Source organism: Globicephala melas, chromosome 14 (genome assembly GCF_963455315.2).
Source record: "Globicephala melas chromosome 14, mGloMel1.2, whole genome shotgun sequence".
NCBI classification, from domain to species: domain Eukaryota; kingdom Metazoa; phylum Chordata; class Mammalia; order Artiodactyla; family Delphinidae; genus Globicephala; species Globicephala melas.
This window is the reverse complement of record NC_083327.1, coordinates 81743404-81769385: the sequence shown is the minus strand read 5'-3', so window position 1 is coordinate 81769385 and position 25982 is coordinate 81743404. Positions and strand designations below refer to the sequence as shown.

General features: G+C 44.6%; 1 protein-coding gene and 1 pseudogene across 12 annotated transcripts in view; both read left to right on the top strand.

The window, feature by feature from the left end:
• The window catches only part of AGPAT4 (1-acylglycerol-3-phosphate O-acyltransferase 4), a 1427829-nt gene that overhangs the window by 1168821 nt on the left and 233026 nt on the right, over positions 1–25982 (top strand). The gene's annotated exons all lie outside the window — the stretch shown is intronic.
• Positions 693–2780, top strand: LOC115851263 (long-chain-fatty-acid--CoA ligase 1 pseudogene; annotated as a pseudogene).

The window sequence follows — 25982 nt, the reverse complement described above, 5'->3', positions numbered from 1 at the left end:
ACTTTAGACATTATCTTTGAACAATATTTTCTGAAGGCATAGGATTAAACACATAAAATTGAAAAGAAATCCAGTTATCAAAATAATAAAATTAAGTTTGTGATTTGGCATTTGTGCTTCTTTACCGATGCATTAAAATGACACTTCAATACATTTAAGTATAGGAAAGTTAAAAGTAAATCTTACTGCTTAGGCCTTTCTCACCTTCTGAGATGGCCCACACTGTCTGTGGAATGCGTTTCTCTCTAAATAAATCCACTTCTTACCTATCACTTTGTCTCCCACTGAATTCTTTCTGCAACGAGACATCAAGAACCTGAGCTTCATTAAGTCCTAAAACCAGGTAATGCACCCAAGAAAGAGTCATCCACTGATTTTTTCCCCCTCATTCATCTCCCTTCATCCAAACTGAGGAAAAGAGACAGCCACCTGGCAAAGGTCTAGTCCAAGTTTCCTTTGAAATGTTCTGCTGAAGCTCCTCTGGTTCCCCAGCATTCCTGTTAGAAGCTAAGCTGTCTCCTGCTAGAGAGGCGTTTGGAAGAAAGAAAGTAGAAAAGAGGTTTGAGACTGGATTCCTACTTCTCCACGAGTCACAAAATGGAATCCCCAGCCGTGGAGTCTGGAATTTTCATTTAATGAGAAGACTTGTGACGCCCTTCTAAGATATTGGCATAGGGCGCCACCAACCCAGGATGATGCAAGACCATGAGCTGTTCCAGTACTTTCGGATGCCAGAGATGGTTGACTTCCGGCAGTACGTGTGCACCCTTCCAACCAACACACTCATGGGCTTCGGTGCGTTCGTGGCGCTCACCACCTTCTGGTACGCCATGCAACTGCAGGCCCTGAAGCCACCATGCGACCTGGCCATGCAGTCAGTGGAGGTGGCAGGCAGTGACGGAGATCTGTGCTCCTGGACAGTGACAAGCCCTTGGTGTATTTCTACGATGACATCAGAATGTTATATGAAGGCTTCCAGAGGGGCATGCAGGTATCAAATAACGGCCCTTGTTTAGGCTCTCTGAAACCAGACCAACCCTATGAATGGCTTTCATACAAACAGGTTGCAGAAATGTCAGAGTGTGTGGGCTCGGCACTGATCCACAAGGGCTTCAAGGTAGCCCCAGATCAGTTCATCAGCCTCTTTTCTCAGAACAGACCTAAGTGGGTGATCATTGAACAGGGATGCTTTACTTATTCGATGGTGATCGTTCCCCTCTACGATACCCTCGGAACTGAAGCAGTCACCTTCATCATCAACAAAGCTGAACTCTCTCTGGTTTTTGTGGGCAAGCCAGAGAAGGCCAGCCTCTTATTAGAAGCTGTAGAAAATAAATTAACAGCATGCCTTAAAACTATTGTTCTCATGGGATCCTACGGCAGTGATGGGTCGGAACGAGGCAAGAAGTGCGGGGTGGAGATCATCGCATGAAGGCGATGGAGGACCTGGGAAGAGCCCACAGACGGAAGCCCAAGCCTCCAGCACCTGAAGATGTTGCAATAATTTGCTTCACAAGTGGAACTACAGGCAACCCCAAAGGAGCACTGATCACCCATCGAAATGCAGTCAGCGATCGTTCAGCATTTATGAAAAGGACAGAGTACATTCATTACTTCCTCAGATGATACTTTGATCTCTTTCTTGCCTCTCACCCACGTGTTTGAAAAAGTTGTAGAGTGTGTGATGCTGTGTCACGGAGCTAAAACAGGATTTTTCCAAGGAGATATCAGTTTGCTTACGGATGATCTCAAGGCATTTCCACCCACCATCTTCCCTGTGGTCCCCAGACTGCTGAACTGGATGTTTGACTGCCTTTTTCCTCAGGCAAACAGCATGCTGAAGCGATGGCTGTTGGACTTTGCCTCCAAGAGGAAAGAAGCCAAGTTTCGCGGTGGCATCATTAGAAACAACGGCCTGTGGGATAAGTTGACCATCCATAAAATAAGAGTCGAGCCTGGGAGGAAAAGGGAGGCTGATGATCACAGGAGCGGCGCCCGTGTCCGCCACGTGCTGACCTTCCTGAGAGCCTCGCTGGGCTGCCAGTTCTACGAAGGCTACGGACAGACTGAGTGCACCGCCGGGTGCTGCCTGACTGTGCCTGGGGACTGGACCACAGGCCATGTGGTGCCCCAATGCCTTGCAACATTGTAAAGCTTGTCGATGTGGAAGAAATGAATTACATGGCTGCCAAGGGCGCAGGCAAGGTGTGTGTGCAAGGGGCTAATGTATTTCAAGACTACTTAAAGGACCCAGAAAACACAGCAGAAGCTCTGGATAAAGATGGCTGGTTGCACACAGGGGACATTGGAAAGTGGTTATCAAATGGCACCTTGAAGATCATCAACAGGAAAAAGCACATCTTTAAAGTGGCACAAGGCGAGTACGTAGCTCTGGAGAAAAGAGAAAACATCTACCAGTGAAGTGAACCTGTCGCTCAGGTGTTTGTCCGTGGAGAGAACTTGCAGGCATTCCTCATAGTAATTGTGGTACCAGACATTGAGATGCTAGGCCCCTGGGCCCAGAAGAGAGGCTTTGAAGGCTCCTTTGAAGAAATGTGCAGAAACAAGGATGTCAAAAAAGCTATTCTAGAAGACATGGTGAGACTTGGGAAGGGTTCTGGCCTAAAACCATTTGAACAGGTCCTTTGACCTGTCTCCACCCTGAATTATTCTCTGTCAACAACTGCCTTCTGACCCCAACAATGAAGGCTAAAAGGCCAGAGCTTTGGAATTATTTCAGGTCACAGATCCTTGAACTTTGTTCCACCATCAAAATCTAATGCAAGGAAGGAAGCTGGGAAGAGGCCACACGCCTCCGCGGTCTTCTCCCGCCCGTGGCCTCAGTGGGTAGTTTTGACAACAGCAAGTAGAGAAGGAGCGTCTTTGTCTGCCTCGTGCGTTCAGATTCTCGTCCCAGGAAGCTTAGAGGGAATGGAACACTGCCTCATGGTCATGTCGCATTGCAGACCGTGTTCACGGTGATACACAATTTCCAAAATGAGCCTTAAAAAAATTGTAAAGGGGAAACTATAAATGTGGTAAGTTATTTACGACTTCCTCAGTTTCAAAGGAGGGTGAAAACCTGTCTCCCTGTTTTGCTAACCGAGTGGTTAGGACTTTGCTATTTCTGAGATGTCTGCTACTTGCTGCAAATTCTGCAGGTGTCTGCTGCTCCGAAGAGTACCGTGCACTGGAGGGAACCGTCCCTTATAAACAAGAACTGCCCCAGCTGCAGGAGGTCACAAGTGGACCAGAGGTTTTTTCTTTTTTGGATCCCTGCCACCTTCCCTTCCCCATCTCACACCACCCTTCTGATTAACCCCTGTTATTCCTGTCGGAGCAGAAGGTTCTCAGTGAAGTGGAGGACAGACCTAGCTCAGAACAACGCAGGTAAAGATGGATGGCTGCTCGCCACTGCGGGTGGATTCTGGTGCCCACAGAGCAGTATATTCTCTGACCCTCTTCTCCAGACCTGATTCCCTCCCTCCATCCCTTCCCAGGGGTTATTTAAAATCTGTCTTAGACTCTGCAGTGAAGACAAGCATTTCAACAAGGAAACAATTACCTGGATCAACCATGTTCAACTGTGACACCTGAATAACTGTACACTTTACCTTCACTGAACCCGTCGCTCTGTCTGTGATGGTTTTAGAGGGGTTTTTTTTAACATCTTTATTGGAGTATAATTGTTTTACAGGGTTGTGCTAGTTTCTGCTGTATAACAAAGTGAATCAGCTATATGTGTATATATATCCCCATATCCCCTCCCTCCTGCGTCTCCCTCCCACCCTCTCCCTCCCAACCCTACAGGTGGTCGTAAAGCACCGAGCTGATCTACCTGTGCCATGCAGCTGCTTCCCACTAGCCATCTATTTTACATTTGGTAGTGTATATATGTCAATGCTCGCCCACCTCGTCCGAGCCCACCCTTCCCCCTCCCCATGTCCCCAAGACCTCTCTCCACATCTGTGACTTTATTCCTGTCCTGCCTCTAGGTTCATTAGAACCTTTTTTTTCTTTTAGATTCCATATATATGTGTTAGCATACATATGTGTTTCACTTTCTGACTTCACTCTGTATGACAGACTCTAGGTCCATCCACCTCACTAAAAATAACTCAATTTCATTTCTTTTTATGGCTGAGTAATATTCCGTTGTATATATGTACCACATCTTCTTTATCCATTCATCTGTCGATGGACACTTAGGTTGCTTCTGTGTCCTGGCTATTGTAATTAGAGCTGCAATGAACATTGTGATACATGACTCTTTTTGAATTATGGTTTTCTCAGGGTATATGCCCAGTAGTGGGATTGCTGGGTCGTATGGTACTTCTATTTTTAGGCTTTTAAGGAACGTCCATACTGTTCTCCACAGTGGCTTTATCAATTTACATTCCCACCAAAAGTGTAAGAGGGTTCCCTTTTCTCCACACCCTCTCCAGCATTTGCTCTTTGTATATTTTTTGATGATGGCCATTCTGACCGGTATGAGGAGATACCTCATTCTAGCTTTGATTTGCAGTTCTTTAATGATTAATGATGTTGAGCATCCTTTCATGTGTTTGTTGGCAATCTGTATATCTTCTTTGGAGAAATGTCTGTTTAGGTCTTCTGCCCATTTTGGGATTGAGCTGTTTGTTTTTTGATACTGAGCTGCATGAGCTGCTTGTAAATTTTGGAGATTAATCCTTTGTCAGTTGCTTCATTTGAAAATACTTTCTCCCATTCTGAGGGTTGTCTTTTCTTTTTTATGGTTTCCTTTGCTTTGCGAAAGCTTTTAAATTTCATTAGGTCCCATTTGTTTATTTTTGTTTTTATTTCCATTTCTCTAGGAGGTGGGTCAAAAAGGATCTTGCTGTGATTTATGTCGTAGAGTGTTCAGCCTATGTTTTCCTCTAAGAGTTTTATAGTGTCTGGCCTTAAATTTAGGTCTTTAATCCATTTTGAGTTAATTTTTGTGTATGGTGTTAGGAATTGTTCTAATTTCATTCTTTTACATGTAGCTGACCAGTTTTCCCAGCACCACTTATTGAAGAGACTGTCTTTTCTCCATTGTGTACTCTTGCCTCCTTTATCAAAGATAAGGTGACCGTATGTATGTGGGTTTATCTCTGGGCTTTCTATCCTATGCCATTAATCTATATATCTGTTTCTGTGCCAGTACCGTGCTGTCTTGATTACAGTAGCTTTGTAGTATAGTCTGAAGTCCAGGAGCCTGATTCCTCCAGCTCCATTTTTCTTTCTCAAGATTGCTTTGGCTATTTGGGGTCTTTTGTGTTTCCATACAAATTGTGAAATTTTTCGTTCTAGTTCTGTGAAAAATGCCAGTGGTAGTTTGCTAGGGATTGCATTGATTCCGTAGATTGATTTGGGTAGTATAGTCATTTTCACAATCTTCATTCTTCTAATCCAAGAACATGGTATATCTCTCCATCTGTTTGTATCCTCTTTAATTTCTTTCATCAGTGCCATAGTTTTCTGCATACAGGTCTTTTGTCTCCTTACGTAGGTTTATTCCTAGGCATTTTATTCTTTTTGCTGCAATGGTAAATGGGAGTGTTTTCTTAATTTCTCTTCCAGATTTTTCGTCATTAGTGTATAGGAATGCAAGCGATTTCTGTGTGTTAATTTTGTATCCTACTACTCTACCAAATTCATTGATTAGCTCTAGTAGTTTTCTGATAGCATCTTTAGCATTCTCTATGTATAGTATCATGTCATCTGCAAACAGTGACAGTTTTACTTCTTCTTTTCTGATTTGGATTCCTTTTATTTCTTTTTCTTCTCTGATTGCTGTGGCTAAAACTTCCAAAACTATGCTGAATAATAGTGGTGAGAGTGGGCAACCTTGTCTTGTTCCTGATCTTAGACAAAATGGTTTCAATTTTCCACCATTGAGAATGATGTTGGCTGTGGATTTGTCATATATGGCCTTTATTATGTTCAGGTAGTTTCCCTCTATGCCTACTTTCTGGAGGGTTTTTATCATAAATGGGTGTTGAATTTTGTCAAAAGCTTTCTCTGCATCTATTGAGATGATCATATGGTTTTTCTCCTTCAGTTTGTTAATATGGTGTATCACGCTGATTGATTTGCGTATATTGAAGAATCCTTGCATTCCTGGGATAAACCCCACTTGATCATGATGTATGATCCTTTTAATGTGCTGTTGGATTCTGTTTGCTAGTATTTTGTTGAGGATTTTTGCATCTATGTTCATCAGAGATACTGACCTGTAGTTTTCTTTTTCTGTGACATCTTTGTCTGGTTTTGGTACCATGGTGATGGTGGCCTCATGGAATGAGCTTGGGAGTGTTCCTCCCTCTGCTATATTTTGGAAGAGTTTGAGAAGGATAGGTGTTAGCTCTTCTCTAAATGTTTGATAGAACTTGCCTGTGAAGCCATCTGGTCCTGGGCTTTTGTTTGTTGGAAGATTTTTAACCACAGTTTCAATTTCAGTGCTTGTGATTGGTCTGTTTATATTTTCTATTTCTTCCTGGTTCAGTCTCGGAAGGTTGTGATTTTCTAAGAATTTGTCCATTTCTTCCAGGTTGTCCAATTTATTGGCATATAGCTGCTTGTACTAATCTCTCATGGTCCTTTGTATTTCTGCCGTGTCAGTTGTTACTTCTTTTTCATTGCTAATTCTGTTGATTTGAGTCTTCTCCCTTTTTTTCTTTTTGAATCTGGCTAATGGTTTATCAATTTTGTTTATCTTCTCAAAGAACCAGCTTTTAGTTTTATTGATCTTTGCTATTGTTCCTTTCATTCCTTTTTCTTTTATTTCTGATCTGATCTTTATAATTTCTTTCCTTCTGCTAACTTTGGGGGGTTTTTTGTTCTTTCTCTAATTGCTTTAGGTGTAAGGTTAGGTTGTTTATTGAGATGATTCTTGTTTCTTGAGGTAGGACTGTATTGCTATAAACTTCCCTTAGAACTGCTTTTGCTGCATCCCATGGGTTTTGGGTTGTCGTGTTTTCATTGTCATTTGTTTCTAGGTATTTTTTTGATTTCCTCTTTGATTTCTTCAGTGATCTCTTGGTTATTTAGTAGTGTATTGTTTAGCCTCCATGTGTTTGTATTTTTCGATGCCTAACTGTACCTAGGCATCTTTTTAATTTGTGTAATATTTAGATAAGTACTTATCTCTATGCCTTTCCTGGTACTTCTGTTGTCACGTACCCTATACACGACTTCTAACATCTGTGTATCCCCTTGTTTATATCAAGTGCTCCACCTAACAAGCAGACAAACTGAGCAAACGAATTCTGAGGGGCTTCCCTGGTGGCGCAGTGGTTGAGAGTCCGCCTGCCGATGCACGGGACATGGGTTCGTGCCCCGGTCCGGGAAGATCCCACATGCCGTGGAGTGGAGGGGCCCGTGAGCCATGGCCGCTGGGCCTGCGCGTCCGGACCCTGTGCTCTGCAGCAGGAGAGGCCACAACAGTGAGATGCCCGCGTACCGCAAAAAAAAAAAAAAAGAATTCTGAAGCAAGAGAAGATATTATCTGCCTCAGGCTACAGTCTATGGGTACAAGAGATATTAAGCTGGTTTGGAACAAAAATCATTGATTATTTCAAGAATGCCAACTTTGGGATGCAAAACATATTCTACGTGTTTTATTGCTACCATTTTCTAGAGCATCAGAGTAATATTTGCCAGCTACAGAATGTTTTAGCAGCAATTCTCAACTAATTCAGCTTATTTTTCAGCAAGTCAGCCTCTACTAATGACATATTAAATTTTGATTCTCTTTTTATATGATTACCCTGGGGAGACATTCAAAGTAGACCTTTTAATAAGAGTTAGCTCTACTGCCGATAGAACATCATGGTGTCATTTCACTTGAGAGGATATTTTTCCAGAAAGACACACCTTAATGGCTGGTCAAACATACTAACCACCTTATCTTTGCTTTGGGCCATAGAACTAATTTAGATAGTCATTAGCTTCTAGGTAATGGAAGAGCATGTGCTACAATATTAACTGAATACCAAATCAGGCCCTGACATACCTCCCCCTGTGGTTATCTCTGCAGAAAAACACCAGCTTACAAACCAGAGAGAGCTGGAAATTGGATCTTTACCAGACATTGTGATTAGAATTCAAAGAATGCTGTAGAGGTAAATGGTGAAATATAAATAACTTCAGGCCCACTTTTGATCTGATCCCTCTAGATAGACTAGCCTTCGATTATACTACAGATGCAACTATCGTGCAAAGATGAAGAAAATGGTTAGGTCCTTACAGTAGGTGTACCTACCTCACTGCAGCCTTGATGCTGGTGGCAGCTCTTCCTACCCCAGCCTCCATGGTACCCTTCTCATTTACCTGTCCTTTGCCCCCTTTCAATCGCATCTTCACAGACTACCTCCCAAACCCGTCTACTACCCTCCCTTAAACTTCTGGTGTTTGCAAGGGGACCATCTCTGGTCCTTCCCTCTTCTGAGATCAAGTCCTCCTTCGGACCGTCTCATTTATTTCTTTGATTCTGAGCCCCGTCTATGGTTGATGTGCCCCAAGTCTGTCTCTAGAGAGACCAGTCTCTGGAGCCTTTACATTGCCTGCTGGGTACCTCCTCTTGGAATTCTCATAAGCACGTCAAATGCAAAATATCCATATTTGAACTCATTTTTCCACCTCTTCCGTCACCCACATGCAAACCTGCTCTCCCTCCTCTTATCTCAGTTCTCTGCAGTGAGGGGCACGTGTGATGACCCATAGGCATATTCCAGACTCTTCTCCCCAGTCGCTGATTGATTCCAGCCAGTAAGTGTTCCTTATCTCCATCCCCTTGCCCGTTAACTCAGGATCCCCCTATCCTTTGCCTGAACTCCTGTAACAACCTACTCTCTTCCTCCCACAGTGTGTTCCTCACTCTTCAACCCTTTATATCACTACCATACACATATGATCACAACACGTGCCATGCAGTGGTTCCTGATAGGCTAAACATCTAAGCCCCTGGGCATGGTCTAGTCTGTTTTCTGGGCCCTCTCCCCTCTGGTGGCCCCATCTCCCACCCCTTCTCCCCTTTACCCTTCCTCTCATCTTCTGCAATACCTTGTACTTAACTCACATTGGACCATTTCCAGCTCTGGATCTCACCGTGTTCTCTCAGACTCCCAGACCTCGGCATAGACTGCTCCTTCTTCTGAGCCACTGGTCAGCAAAACTCTTTCTCCTTCTCTGAGGACAAATTTGACCTTCGGTTCTGCTCCTGGGAGACCTGACGAAGACGGAATGTTTATTGAGTTAATAGTCAGCAAGTGCCGTAAATGACTCCTGGTTGGCACATTGCATCGTGACAGCTTGAAACTGTGAATGAGCCATAAATGCCCAGGGGAGAAGCCATAGGCTGTGGACTTCCCTGGAAGTCATGCTCTTTGAGGTAGACGTTTCACATTCTATAGCTTGAAGTTATGTCCATGGAACTCTTACCAACACACTTGGGACTTAGAGCTTCTATCCAGGTTCTTGACCTCACTCACCATCCTGATCCTGTTCCCCAAACCTGAGGGGTCACTGGGGTTCGAAGAAATGTTCTCTGACGCTCCCTGCTAGCATGCTGTTTCCTGTCCTATATCCTTCTAAGTGAATCCAGTGCCAGGTGTAGCCTATTATAACCTTGTGAATCTAAACATGTAGTCGGGCCTGTGACCACCCGGGGGAGGGGGGGATTGCACCACCTTTTCCCATTATTCTCAAATAATGGGTAACTCATTCTTCAAAATCTTGGTCGGAGTCCCTCTCGCCTATAAACACACAGTGCCCATAAAGCCCTCCTCACCCGGAGGTAAGTAATTCTTTCATTGCAACCCCTGTAATTTCATAAAATAGCACAGATCACAGTTTTATCATAAACTTCAGTTATATTACCTTCAAATCCGTCTTCCAATGTGAGTGGAAAATTTCTTGAGGACAGAATCGATTGTTGCTCGTACTCGCTCCTTCCGTTCCTGCTGTGCCTGCTACACCTGACGGGCACACAGTAAAAGCTGGAAGACTGGGTGGGTGAATGGTTGAATTGAGGAAAGAGGGGTATGTGATTTGGTGGATAGATGTGTCCCTCACAAGAAGTCAATGGCCATTCTCCTGTCTAAACAGAATAGTGTCAGTAGCACTGAGAAACCTGCTTTCAGTGTAATTATTTCTGCTGACCCAATTCTGCACCTGAAACCTCCCATTAGGGGGTAAGTCACTGAAAGCCCTTGTTCAGCTAGCTGCAAAGGGGAAGGAGGCAAAGATAAAACTAACCATAACCATTGTAATTGTAGACAAAGGTGCCACATTCGCTGGTTTCCTAGAACCCTGAAGAAATCTACCTATTATAAGTAGAAAGTTCCAAACAGAAGTGAGAAAATTGGAGAAAAAATCTTCTTTGTGAGGGAGTTCCAGGACAGGCAAGCATGGAACTCTGAGAGGCCGGGATCAAGCCGTCCCTGTGCCCTGCAGGCCGGAAGTTCCAGGCATTTCTATAAACAGATCAGGTGTTCAGGAAATTCCTTCCTAGTCACAACTTCACTTAGAACCAGCACCCTGGCCTCCACCAGTAAGAACTGTCGGCTATGTTTGTAGTCAGACCCCTCATTTATTCCAACAAGGGCATAGTTTGGATCTTCTCCAAAAAAACAAACAACAAAAAATTAAAACCAAACACTATATGCTAGAATTAATAGTCACCTCAAGTACATTTCTGAGAATGTTCTCGTGATTGGGAGAGAGAATCTGGCATTTCCTGTAATTTGGAGACTGGCAGGAAGAGAACTTCACAGACACAGCTACTGTCATTGGGGTTCCAGTGTCATTAACCGAGACAGAAATCTTAACTGTGGTGCACCAGCCACCCGGGGAGGGAGCAGACACCTCACATCTGGAAGTAGCCTCCCTTGGTCCCAGGCCCCTACCAGGGCCCAGCCTTGCAGGCGACACTATCTGAGCGAGGGAGGTGCTTGCCAGCTCTAGAAGGCTCAGCCCCCTCGCTCCTGGGCCTGTCGGTGGTGGTTCTTGTTTTCAGCCCTGACCCTGCTTCAGTTGGATGCAGGGGGTTGAGCTTATCCAAATAATGATCTTTACTGTAGCTTTAAAAAGACACCACAGCGGCTTTTGGTGATTGTAAGCACTTCACTCCAAATGTGTAAAGCATATTTAGATCTAAGCACTAACCCTGTGTGACCCTGTGGGTCATACTAACCCTGGGTTCCATCCTTTCCCCCCAATTTATGAATTTCTGGCAGCCTTTCTCCTTTGACGAGCTTTCCTGCACACTGTCTACCGCACTACAGACAGTGCAGAGCCCGGCAGACGTGGAGTTACTGTCACGGTGAACACGAAGCTAATAACTTTAGTGCCCGTGGGTCTGTGGAAGAAGAAAACAAACGTATATTTTCAGCATAACCTTTGTGCTTAGTCGTGGGAATGTTTTTGTGCCTTGGAAATGCTCCTTTGCTATTAAATCAAGAGCAATCCTACTTCATTTCAATAGAGGAGGGGAATGATTGATGTGTTCGCATTACTGAGCATTGGTCTAAACACTGGCTCTGCAGTAAACAGCGTGCAGACATTTTAGGAGACAGGGAGCCAGTAGGAGGTGGACAGACCACTGCCTCCTTCTCGGCTGGGGTCCTGGCACGGGGATAACGCGCTCCCAGGTTCGCATCCGCTGTGCTGATGACTGATCACTTCGGGCACACCAGCCGCCCGATGAAAGTGCTTGACAATTCCTTCTACTTAATAATTAAAATTTCGATCATATTCTCCAATAATGACCATGATTAAAGAATGACAACACGTTTTTAAAATCTGTAAGTGGCGTAAGAGACACCCAACCTTCTTCAGATAGAAAAACAGCTGCCCTGAGATTTATTTCTGTTCTGTCCCCAAAGCTTTCCTTAAAGGGGTCTGCCCTATTTAAGCAAAGGACATCTGAATGTCTGAAAGCTAAGTTTCTCTCTTTCTTCTTCTCAGCATTCTTATAACAGACGGTGGGATTCTATTTTCCTCTCCGGAGTTTCGAGCATCCCTAGTAATTCAGAAGGTAGTCATTTTCTCCATGATATTCAGCATGTGTCACACAATAGCTGCAACCTTTGAGATACCAAATCGCTTTTTTTGCAGGTCTTTTGATTATTATCATTCTCTTTCCAAATAGCTACAAAGGAAGGACAAAAGAAGACTGTCTTTTTAAAAAAAAACACCTTTGTATGAGGTTGCCTCCAAAGTGTTAGCTCCCTCATCATGCAGGTTTAAATAGTATGATAAAGCACATATGGAGTTGGTGGTTTTCAATCTCTGTATTTTCAGAACCAATCTCTCCTCTAGAAACGATTTGTACCTACCAGTAGATTTTTATATTCCTTGATTGTGCCCTCTGCCCTTTGGGGGGCTTTATGTAATTCATCTTCAGCCCTTAGATTACAGAGCATTCGTTAATTCATCCATCCATCCATCAATCCATACCTACATTTGGCAATCATTATAGCACCATTGTTCTGGACACTCTGTGTAGATATAAACATGAATCTTGAATCATTTGTGTGAAACCCATGTACCCTTTAAGAATACAGTTGTGTCATCAAAGGGCCATTGGAAGTGGTGAATCCTATTTGAATACTAACATTGTTGATTCCTTTGACATTTTTGGTAGAAATTATTAGAGCTCTGTGTTCAGCGGAGATGCCTTGAGAATTGGTGTTAATAAAGGGTCACACACGTGCACCCCACATCCTTTGCTCTTTGACCGCCTTACGAGGCAGGTCTAGGTCGGTGTACTCAAACCCAAATGTTTTTTTCTTTCTGGGAGGTATAATGTCTTGCCTTTGACCCTGTTCCCATTCAGGCAGGATTAAAGCTGATGAAGTGGGAGAACGGAGGAGCCCTTCACTTCCCCTAGAGGTCAATGTTTTCCTTAGAAAATGTTTTCTGAAATATTAATGTTGAAAGAAACTAGGAACACACATTGGCAAACTAGAAAAACGTTCAGTGTTTGTGTCTCTGTTGTACGTTGCTATGTATTAAATTCCATGTGTTCATCTGTTTCTCTTCACCTAATATTTCTAGAGCTTCTGTAAGGGGCCTGATGTGACTCAGCAGAACTGTGCCTACGCACGTGGGCCTCTCTAAGCAGGACGAGTAGGAATTTTTCAGTCGAAACTTGTCTCCTCATTAGGTGGCAGTTACTGGGCAGATGTAAAGAGCAAGTCATTCATTCAACAAATAATCGAGTGTCCGCTATGTGCTGGGCATCACGCTAGGCGCTTAGAACATGTAGGACTGAACCAAACTGACAAAGGCCACGCTCTCAAGAAGTCAGAATTAGCGTTGTGGACACTAAATGAACACTTTTATTATACATCACAGCAAAGAAGGGTAACACACTTTTAGTTCTTCACTTCGATAAATAGAAAATAAGAGATTAATCTTTCTCTCCAAAGTCGAACTCAACGACCAATTGCTAAGTTAATGAATTTTCATTGCTAATATTACATGTTGCAGCTACTAGTGTTCCCAGAAAAGGTAATCCTGAAGTTTGCTCTTTGGGACTTGGGAGAAAGAAGAAAAGGAAGGAAGGAAGGAGGAAGGGAGGGAGGGAGGGAAGAAAATAAAGGAAAAAGGAAACCACTGTGTTTTAGTCAGGGTTCTCCAGGGTTCTCTTTATTTTAAGGGATTCGCCTACATGGCTGTGGGGACCACAAGACTGAATTCTGTAGAGCAGGCCAGCAGGATGGAAACTTGGCATGAGCCAGTGTTACAGCCTTAAGGCAGACTTTCTTCTTCCCAGGAAACTTCAATTAATGTCTTTCAACTGGATGTGGTTCGGCCATATTATACCCATATTATTGAGAGAATGCCCTTTACTTTAAGTCAACTGATTGTAGCTCTTAACCCCATCTATAAAATAGCTGCAGAGCAACACCTACAGTAGTGTTTGATTAAATAACTAGTACTCTAGCACACACGTACATGCATGCACACACACACACACAGTTTATGAGAATTTCTATAGCATAATGGTTAAGAGTAAGGAATCACTCACAGACACACACACACACACACACACACACACACACACACACACACACACAGCGTATGAGAATTTCTATAGTAAAATGGTTAAGAGTAAGAAAGAAGTGGAGCCAGGATTTTAAGCCCAGACAGACTGACCCCAGAGCTCTCACTCTTAACCAGGACTCAGTACTAGTTGCTAGTTCACAGTTCAAGCCCTCACTGACCCTAAGGAATTGACGATTCTATTTTTTTTAACACTCATCAAATGAATGAACTTAGAATTTGTTACTGAATTATCAGAGTCATGAGCAATATCAAAATTTAATTAGACACTTTTTAATATCTGAAAAATGTTCATGGTCCCATAAAAAATATGACAGATACACGATTTTATTAAGTCTAAAGATCTTGAGATAGAAATATATTTACATCTTAACACAATAGTGCAAAATTTTGTCAAGTGATTTAGCCAACTGGGTGGAAACATTATATATAATATATAGCGTGTGTGTGTGTGTGTGTGTGTGTGTGTGTGTGTGTGTATCTTGGATCTAAGGTCAAGAACTCCATGACCACCTCCTTTGAGTTGGAATCCTCACCATGACAACTATAAATAGGATTCAGTTGGTCCCACATGGGTCGCCACGAAGAATCTAGTCAATGCTCCAGCTAACATTTCTGTTTACAATGCAACCTCAAGCAAGCTGGCTATCCCCAAAATTATATGGGAGCATAACCTAAAATAACTGTGTGGGATGATGCAATCGTTTCCTTAGTAGCTAGACATTTTTCACCTTTGGAAAGATTTAGAATTAAGTAGAGAAATGCTTAAGAGAATCAAAACCGTAGAACTAATACTTTATGTTAACGAACCTATATGTATTTGGAACTTCACAAAATTGTAATATTTAAAGGAATATGGTTAATTGAGATCAGCTTTGTGACTTAGGTTCAAACACCTAACTAAGTAATTGATCTAGACTTGGGATAGCAAGTTGAACCCATAGTTTGTAAATAGTACTGAAACTTTGAAGAAAAGATGAAGTTCACTATGTTTATGATTTCGATTGATTCATGAGTTAAGTCCTCAGAAAAAAGTTTAATTTTTAAATAAGACAGTGGAAGTACTTCAGAATGTGTGAAACTTACCAAATGCATTTCAAGGTATTTGAAGGCGGCACCATTGTTCTCCAAGATGAAGAGAATTATTTTGAGGGCTCCATGTGAACTGTCCAAGAGACCTGTCAGAACCAGAGCAGTCCCCGCACTCTCTAAACCTTGCCCATGAGCCACCTGGTGTCACTGGGTCTTCAGCTCCCTGCCCACCTCAGCTTGTACACGGCCCACCACTTCCCCTCCTACATTTATCATTTGTCCGTTGTACATGACCAGTGTTAACTGCCTCCTCCTCTTGGAATTATCTTACTTATATTCCTGAGACCAGGATTCTGGCCAGAATATCTTCTATGTCCTGCCACAGCATAGATCACTGGCCATTTAATGATGAGTGGTCCAGCAGCCTCAGGGCAGTGTGGGTAACAGGTTCCCTGTGAGGGACCACGAGCAGGTGGCATCCGGAGGCTGTCTTGCCTTCAAGACGAGTGATGAGGGAAAGAAAGCTTCCTCTGTGCTCTGTCTGTGCTAATCGAGCCGCATAGGGAGCTTCACTCCATGCTTGGAGCAAAATCAAGAGGGACTGACACAAGATGATGCTCTCTGAAGGTCTTCTCTTACCTCTTGAGAACTGAAGCTATAAGACCCTGTAGAAAGGATAAGAAATGGAAGCACAGGTGGGAGCCCTCACCCTTGGCTCTGTAACAGAAACAGTCTCCAGGGTGTGGGAGAGGAGCAGTGTATTTACAAAGAAGATACCAGGGCCCACCAAGGACCTTCCATTCCCCGAGTCTCTTTTTTCTGCACTTATTCTTTGATTCCCTGTACCTGTCCATGTAAGATGAAAGAATAGGCCTGAATGGCTTTGTAAACTGTAAAGTACCATTGGTTTTGGAAATACAACCAGTGCACCCTGCCTCTGCCCCACCCCAAGACCTCACCTATGGCCTCTGGAAGGATAAATCTCTCTTGTAGGTTCTGACCTCTTCTCTGAGGTCCAGACAACAGTTTTCAGCAACACCCAGAGTGATTCTCCTTGGTTGCCCTCTTCACTGCATGTGCTTGTGGGTCAGCTTTTTAAATTTTCGCTTCAATATAGATTTCTGTAGAACGTGAATATGAGACTTCTTGTCAAGTGCTGGCCATCACGCATAGCCCAGCCCAGAATGTTTTCTGAGTTACGTCCTTCTGATAAACTACGCTTTCCGTGGGGCACCTGATGAGCAGTGATAGAATATATAAGGATAGATGAAAAAGTCCTTTATGTTTATAAACCTTGAAACCTGATTTGCATCTTTTTATGTTTGGTTGGTTGGCTTTCTCCCTGATTACTTGTGTTTCAAGTTTTCTTTTGAAGGCAAATGACTCAGATTGACAGTTATTTTGCTTAGAGGACACACTAAATCTTGGGACAAAATCCAAATGTCAGGTTTTGAAACTAGGGTGTTAACTTTTTGATATTGACAGAATTGACTAAGCATACAAATTCTAAGTTGGTTGTTGTTTTTTTTTTTTTTTGCGGTACGCGGGCCTCTCACTGTTGTGGTCTCTACCGTTGCGGAGCACAGGCTCCGGACGTGCAGGCTCAGCGGCCATGGCTCACGGGCCTAGCCGCTCCTAAGCATACAAATTCTAGTATAAATCAAGTAATTGTAGCAATAATACATGGAGCTTCTTTTCTGTCAGGTTGGTCTAGATCAATAACCACAAACCATTTATCCAAGCTAATGCTCTTACCTGAGCCCTGATAGCCTCATTCATAATGCTTGTAAGTAAGCCGTGCTTACTTACAACTGTCCTCTCTATGTTGACCCTTTATCACTTTATTTTGAACAGACAAGATCTCAGACCCACCACCTTTTTAGTGTGACCTTGGGGAGAAAACACTGGGCTTCCTGAATTGCATGAGGCCCAGAATCATCCTCTGCTTTGAAAGCTTTTATTTTAAAATGATGTCCATTCATTTGGGAAGATGAACTTGGACTCCAGCTGATAAGGATTGTCAGGCAAAGAGATGAAAGGATCTAGGAACAGCTAATGGTCCTGGGGCTCTTAGCTGCCAAGATGTCCAGGGACACCTCTACAGCCAGAGACGCCAAGGTGCCACCCCCCAATTAGGAGAAAGCTGACCAAAACACGTCTTGCCCGTAAATGTGTAACCAAAGTGCCAAGACGTGGATGGAGAAATGCATGATCCTCAAAACAGACGCTATCTCTACCTCTGTGACTTTTTACTTCTTACAAATTTGAAGCATAAATGCCCCACCACCCCCACCACCCCCGTCAGCAAATCTGCATTTGTGAAGGCTGAGAGGTGGGTCCATGAGTACTTATTACCTTAGGCTCTGTATTTTCTGTGTATTAAAAATATTTCATTTTATATATATATATATATATACATACATACACACACACACACACACACACACACACACGTGAAAGGAAGGAAGGAAGGGATGGCAGAGGAGTATGGAAGATTTTTCCCAAAATTGTGTTCCTTACAGAGGCCTTTTCTAAACTTAAGCCAATGCATAGAAGTTATTCTTATTGAAAACAAAATGTAAGTTCATTTCTACTGAGTTCAGGTCTGAAAGGTTTGCAGGATTATACCGTTGGAAGTTTCGAAGTGAATTTTAGGTTTTAGCCACAGGAAACCATAGATGAAGCAAGTCGTAGAGAGCCGAGGAATTTAGACACCCAGGGAAAACTGGTCAGTGAACAGCGGTCCCTTCTCTGAGTGAAAGAGCAGCGCTCCATTACCTTCGCAGGAACACGGAGCTGTCCTGGGAGCAGGTAACATGTTGCTATAGCAACAGCTCAGTGCCAGGTGAGAAGGAAAATGGGATTAAAAAGATATTTTCCTTCTCTCGGGTTCTTTCCGTAAAGATCACTAAGAAGTCACCTGACCTGCGCTGGAAGAAAGAAACCCTATTTAGCCTGAAGGGGATAAAAAGCCCACCTCGGCACCTGGGGAGGGGAGAGCTGGCTGCCTCCGCGTCCGGCACTGCAGAGCCGTTTCTACGCGCGTTCAGGAACCAGAGTGGGCTGGTTATAGTGGTTGGTGGGTGAATGGCAGGAGGATAGGTGGATGGGTGGACTTAAGTGGGGATTTAGAGAAATGGGAAGCGCTCTGTAGTCTCTGTCTTCACACGTCTTCACACTTCTCCCTCACTCCCGGCCCCTCTTCCCAGCGTAGGAGGTGGGTGCAGATGAGATGAGGATAAACTGCTTCATCTGCGGAGAGCTTTAATTTGATAGAAGGGGGAGGTTCATAAATCACAGATAGAAAAGAGGCTCCATTTAAAGTTTAAAGTATAGTTCAGGTTAACAATTAGGTTAACAATAGGTTGCTCTAGGAACAGGTATGAATTCCTTCCTGGCGCCCAGATACCAGTAACATCCTATTCCTTCTATGCTTCTAAACAGTGTCAAAGCTGGCTCAGCCACCAGGCTCCAGGGCACCAGAATTTGGGTTCTTCCAGGGCCTTCCCCTCCTGAGGACGGTCAGAGTCCCAAGCCTGGCCCCTCTGGGCGCCTGTGGCTCGGCTGGTGTCTTCTAGCTCCTCCAAGCACACCTGGACACCAAAAGCTCACCCAAGGCCCATAACCAAGGTGCTTTGTGCTCGCCCCAGGCAGCCTCCAGCCCCGTCTCAGCTTCTGCAGGCTCCGGAGTCCTGGGTGATAGCACAGTGAGGCTGGAAGCTTCCATTCCCAAGCCTCCCTTTGTTTGAGCAGCTGCCCTCCTGCACAGATCCCTGCTTCTGGCTCTCATGGATAACAGCTCCTTCCTTCCAGCCTCTGACCTCTCCCCTGGCCAGAGGAACCCACCCCAGGGTCGAGGTTGTTCTAGAGACAGGACAGGCAAGCTGGTGGGCCGACAGCAGGCAGGCGGGCTCAGCTAGCTTCTCACTGACAGGGCACCACACGCCCGCCTGAAAGCAGACTCCTGGAGTTCGGGCTACAAGCATGTGGTTCTGCCTCGGTCACTGGGCCTCAAGTGTGCTGCACTCAGCAGATGTGGCTGCAGACAGGCAAGCTGGGCAGCGCAGGTGGCGCTGCTCTTCTGCTCTTGTTGGCTGCTGGGATTGCAGCGGATGGACTCTAAGATGCTTTGAAGTCTAGGACATGGGTACAGGAGCCTTCAAACCTGGAGGAAAGGCCGTCTGCCTTTATTCCCATTCAGAAGGGTCCTTTTATAGGAGACAGGGGAAGGTGGCCCTAAGGTCTCAGCTCACCATCCAGAAAGCCTGTACCTGCCCCCCTTGACCTGGCAGCCCATTGCAGCTGAGCCTCTAGTAGCTTCACTCCAGGCCCAAATGCCCTCCCTCCCCATGTCTGTTCTGAGCACCGAAAGACTGGCACCGCATTTGAGCTTCCCCGCCCTCTTCTTCCTAGGCCAGGCAGCCTCCAAATGGCTATCATCCAGTTTGGCTTCCATCTCCCTGTCCGTTATCTGGTCAGGGTGGGAATGGCACAGGTGGATGTGTGTAGGGCACTGGGGCTTTCCGTGAGGCTGGACTCATCGGATTTCAAGGATCGTGGGTGTTAGGTGATGACCGGTCTCTGAAGCCCAGCGTTGGCACTCGGGATCCAGAGTAAAATGTAAGCAGGGGCGACCTAGAAATAAAAAGCAGCGTGCCGAACACCCTAATCAGAAAAGACAGCGCCAAGGATAGATGAAAATGCAGACTAGACAGTTTTGTTTTCAGACTTTTTAAAAAATAAATATTACCTACCTTAGCAAAACAAGAATAAATCCATTAAACTGATAACTTACACACACCTCTGGCCAAAACCCTTAGGAAGCCTTTTTCCAAAGTAATTGAAATGCAAAATAAATTACATGTAAAGACTCTGCCCATCCAGCATGCCAGGAGTGCCATTTCATCCATCCCTGGAACAAACATCGCCGCCGCCGCGCAGCCGCTCTCGTCCAGAGCTCGCTTTTGCTCGGAAGCCCTCACTCCCCGCAGGCAGGCGGAGCACAGTGAATTAGCCTCTCAGGAGGAATTCGGCTTTTCAGAACATAACCTCACCACATCAATTAATATTGGATTGAGTGCCTGCTGTGTCTGTACCACTAACCAGGGTGCTGCGGGGACTTTTCAGAGCATGGGGAGCGCTCGGGGAGCGCTGGGCGAGCCTGCGGTTGACAGTCTAAATGGAAAAACAATGCGCGGAAATGGAATGCTGTTAACAAGTCCGCCGGGTCTAACGGTGGCTCCGTTGCTTCGGCCAAGCGTGTTCCAGATCGTGTTCTTGTTCATCAGAGAAGGTGTCTTCGTGGAGGGGGATCTTAGCCGTCTCTGAAATGATGGGACAAGCGGGCAGGCGTGGGAGTTTCCTGCGGAAGCTCAGTGAGGGAGGTGTCTGGGGCTGGAGCCGGTGGAGGGGTGGGGTGACGGCGCCCTGCGCCCCTCCCACCCAGACCTCGCAGGCATCAGCCTCGTCGCCTCACGCCCAGCACGACGCCTTGGGGCTAGTGAGTGTACGTTGGATTGAACTCCATGCAGATCCAGTGTTAGCAGGTCACCCATACCAGCATCTTTACGTTTGTTGTGGAAAGTCCCGGGATCACTAGTGACACAATTAGTGTGTTCACTGCCGTAGCCAAAGGCCCCTGAGGAAGGCCTGCCTGCTAGCAAAAGGCGCAGCTTGCTCCACCCCTTCCGGTGGTGACCCTGGACTCTGCCTCCCCGGAATGTCAGCTTGGGTGGGAGTCATTTTAGTAGTCAAAGCACTTTTTTTTTTTTTTGCTTCAAAAGTAACCGACGGAACATTATTCTGCAGACTGTGGAGGGTTTGTATTTTGTTTTTTGTTTTTGGTTATGACCATTTTTTAAAACTGGTTGTTCATGTAAATAGTGTTTACGCACCACTCTCTGGGCTGATTCTTTATGATTAATAACCTATCCGGTGAGACGCCTAAGCCTGCTGTCAGGTTTCCTCCATTAAGACATTAGGAAGTCTATACGATAATGAGCTTTATCTACAAGGGGGCATTTCGTGAGGACCGTTCCCTCACCCAGGTGCCGTTCTTGGTGCCATTAAACTCTGCAGCTGTAATTTATCCTGTGTCTAGCCAGGTCCCTGCCCCCTGCATGTGGGGAGGCACATTAGCGGAATAGAAGACCACAGGTATTGGGGACCGCAGCTCCCTGATTTCTAACCTTCCCTCGTTTTCTTAACCTTCGGCAGGTAGTGAACCTTTCTGAGCCCCAATTTCCTCCTCTCTAAAATAAAGGTAATAATAACTAATTAGTAGGGTACCATCAACAACAAATGAGAGAGAGTTTCTGTTCAAGTGATAACAGAGAAGTCCACAAATATTAGGTTTAGGGATTGTCATCTCCAAAATTCAAGAACCTCCCTTTTCCACCCTCCTACCCTCTCTTGAAGCATCCATCTCCACTGTCACCATTTCAGCAAATTTGTCACAAAGCCTGAGCGGGTGTTTATATGTACGTGGGACCACTGGACGAACAGCTACACCACAGGCCACATCTGAGCCAGCAAAAGCCACCCAGCTCTTGGCCACTACCTTGTGACCTAGGACTGCCCCACAGCTCGGTGCAGCAGGGAGGCAAGTTCCGCCAGCCCACAAGCACCCGCCCTAGAGCTGGGCAAGCAAGTGGGCGCCTTATTGTCTCATCTGCTGGGGTGGAAGTCGGTGGATGGATTTTCAAAAGGATGACGCCTAGGACATTTTAAATCATACTGATGAATGGTTTTGAATAAAGGCTATTTGCTATTATCACTAAAGTAAACCTTTTTAGGGATGTTAAGTAATAGTGTCTTAAATCTAGCCTTCAAGAGTAAGGGCTTTAAACTCATTTCATGTGTATTTTTTGCACTAATCGTTTCATGTTTTTACTCGTGGTAGGAGATGGAAAGCCCCTTCAGTGAATCTGTACTGAATTTTGAAGTGGAAAAAGAATTCCCCTTCAATCTCAGGGAAATAGAAGTTTTACTTAAAGATGATTAAAAATTCTTCTGACAGACTTTGAAAAGGTCTCTCTTCTGACTTCTGTAATTTTAAATAATTCAGAGCTAGGGCTTCCCTGGTGGCGCAGTGGTTGAGAATCCGCCTGCCGATGCAGGGGACACGGGTTCGTGCCCCAGTCCGGGAAGATCCCACTTACCGCGGAGCGGCTGGGCCCGTGAGCCATGGCCGCTGAGCCTGCGCGTCCAGAGCCTGTGCTCCACAACAGGAGAGGCCACAACAGTGAGAGGCCCGCGTACCGCAAAAAAAAAAAAATAATAAAATAATAATTCAGAGCTAGCTTGTCACATGTATGTTTATTAAAGTAGGGATGAAAATAAAACCGATCAGTGTAGCTGCATTATCTCACTGAACTGTGTCTTCCATTGTCTCACAGGTTCCGTAGTGAAAATCAGAGACTCATTGACTGTGGCTTTCCATTTGAGATGCTACCAGGGCTATCTTTAGCAGACTAGAACCAGGCAAACTCACCTTTCATCCACTTCCCTGAGAGGTCATTCCTCCCTGGGAGCATCTTTCCCAGAGTCGGGGACAGCAGGCTGGGAAGCAAGGCAGGAGATCCAGGGCTACAGTCTCAGCATTTCCTGGGCCCCCCAGGCCCCTGCGGTTCTCTGGCAGCAGAGCCCGCACCGGCAGACGCAGCTCATGTAACTGTGGGAAAAGAGCTGGAGCTCTCGGGACTCCAGACCCTTTCTGGAATTCACCATCAATAAAATTAGAAAAAATGTGAACTGCTATACAAGGCTTCCCACTAAAGCCTAAAACACAGATAAATGTGTGCTTCCTTTGAAATCAGATCGACGATGACTCAGGCCAGTGGTTCTCTGGGGACCTGAGCTGCCTCCCACTTTCTTCACCTGGCTCCGTCCATCCCCTTTCCCAAGCGTTTCGCAGCTTTCGCTGCACGGTTCCCATCAGTTTTATGTGGCAGACAGGTCCTTTCTAACTTTGCTTGACTAACCCCCAAAACCCCTGGTGCTGTTTAACTGGTTTAAATTCAAAATCCCTCTGAGATGCTTTGAGTTCAGAACACTTTTGTTAGGACAACCCTCTACGTCTTTACCAATGAGATTTTTCCAAAGCGATCCCATCTTTCTTTTTGTCTTTCAATTGACATTTCAGTCTTAAATTTTCTAGAGACGCCATCAGTTCAGCCTCTTATCACATCAGCCTCTGATTTGTATTCTGCAGGGTGTCAGTCTTTAATATTCTGTTAGACAAATAAAGAACCCACAGAAAACCCAGGGCCATTCTTCTTGCTAACTTGCAGTGCAGAATGATGCTAGGGAGCCGTCAAGAGCTTTGGGCGGCGTTGTAAATGCTTCTTGGGTTTTGAAAGGGCGGTTGCCATCCAAGCAGTCTTGGATGCCTTTCTGACGAATACGAGTTTTTACCGCCTCACCTCTGTCTACCTCTCTGTCTCTGGGGTGGAAGTTGGACTCTCTTATTCCTGTCCAGCAACTCCCAGGCCCTCGTGATGACCCTTATGTCTGCAGCTGCCTCTTCCCTGATCGACTCTATTTGTCTCGAGGTGGAGCCTGCACGGTGGCAGCTGTGGGGTCATGTAAGGCTTCTCAACCTCAGTGTCAGGCGTGAGTGACATTCAGGGCCAGATAATTCTTTATTTGGGGGAACTGTTCTGTGCATTGTAGGGTGTTTAGCAGCATGCCTGGCCTCTACCCACTAGATGCCAACAGCACGCCCTGGTTGTGAACCAAAAATGTCCCCAAGCATTGTCAAGTGTCCCCTTGGGGTGGGGGGCAAAATTGCCTTCTGTTGGACGCTAGTGGTGTAATGGAAAGGGTGAAAACCCAGGGCCAAAATACGTACTGATACTCAAATCTTGGCTTGACTACCTTTTGGTCAAGGACCTTGATCAGGTCTATCAGAGCTCATCACACCAGCCTCAGGAGATGGCAGTGAGGAGAAGACTAAACAACGTTGTCTACTGAAGCCAGATTTCCCACCACCTATTTTTTTAGTTCATGCTAAGAATTATGTTACAATGTGCGGTAAATAATGAAAATCCAGCTTTTATCTTTCACTAGAGGTACACTTCTAGCCCTTTTGCACAAACCGGTTTAGTTCAGGGTAGACTTAACGCTCTCGGAGATCTTGCTTTATCATTGGAAAGGGAAGATGTTTAACTTCAGGTGGTATCTTTTATGTGCCCCTTGCTAGCTGCTCCCATGCAGTTAATGGCACCCAGATAATTACAGGATGGAGCTGCCTTGAGGTTGTAAACACAGCTCTGGGTTATTGCACACTCTCATTTATCCGTCCTATTTGCATTCCCACTTATTTGCATTTCTGTGTCTCCCACAGCTGATACTTGTTTTTTAATTTTGTGATTCCAAAGCACTTTTCTTATTGCTCTACGCCTACCAGAAAGACTCCCCATCAGAGGAGTCTCTGGCAGCCTCCTCCTGGCTCTGCCCTCCTTATTTCTTCTCTGTTTTTGGAGGGAAGCCAGTGGTTGGAGACTCGCATCTGTTGTGAAGCCCGGGTGTAATGAGTCATTGTTCTTCTGAGAAGCTCCATGGCATCAGCTTCCTTTCAGCTGCGACCCTGTAGGGGAACTTGTTTCCTTTTTCTCCAATTACACCTGGGGACTGGCTACATTATATTATAATGACAAGGGTCACCTTTCTTTCTCTTTTACAGAGTGAGACTGATCTTCCTTCTGTCTCTGAAAGAAATACAACTTAAAAAAAAAAAAAAACTATAGCAATCAACTACCATAGCCTAATCGGAAATTACTAAAACAAAAGAATGGTTTCCATTTACGAATTTAGCTGTCGTGCTGAGAAGAGGCACCGGCTACCTTTTCATGCCTTTCGTGTGCTTATATTTCTCAAAATAAACTGGCTCTGTCTGGCCTGCTTTCTGTGAAACGTATATTAGTTTAATAAAATGTATATTGTTAATTTTGCTTTGCTAATAAACAGGCAGCATTGATCAAAATAGCCACATTTATGATGACCGTTTGGGTATCTGATATTTATACAGCACTTTACAATTTACTAATCCTTTAAAAACATCCATCATTTATTTTTTCTATATTCTTTTCTCTCTCAGTTTCTATACCAACCCTGCGTTGGAAAGTTTCCTATTTCCCGTATTTGTACCTTTTTCCCTTACTGTGAGAATGACAGTAAGAAATCCTACATGTATAAAGTGTGCCTTCTACCCTAAGTGCTATATATTAGGTTTAATGTATCAATATTTCTCCATGTTAGTGAGTCTGTAAGAAAACAGAAGCATTGCCTATTCCATTCAGTGATGAAACTCCTAGCACAGACCATCTCCCTATATGGCTGTTTTAAATGATATCTGGCATTTACTTTGCTACGCCCTGGAAGGAATGCTACATGTCTGCCTTAGATGTCATCACCCTGACTTTGTGCATCTTCAAAGAAGTTCTGTATTTGGAAGTATATGGACAGACAGAGGCCCATGTAATAACTGCACCCATTACAGGAGTAATAAACACACGTTTACCGACCAGGTAGTCACGGCAACCTGCATGGTGTAGTTATAGTAGCGTTCCTTTGGGGGAAAAGGCATTATTTATTTAATATTCATCTAACAACTACTTCTAAAATATGCTGTCAGATACAGATTACGCTTATTTCCTACCTACAGACTAGCTTAATTCAGGTGAGGTTAGTAGACATAATGTTAATATTTTGAGGAAACCATTAGTTCAATTTTCATTTTGCTAACACATTAATGTATCGCATTAATATTAATATAACACATTAATATTAATATATACATAGTATATATAGGTCGTCAAAATTACGATGCTTAATTTTCACATACAGACAGTGCCAGTGCAGGTGTGTCACATTCT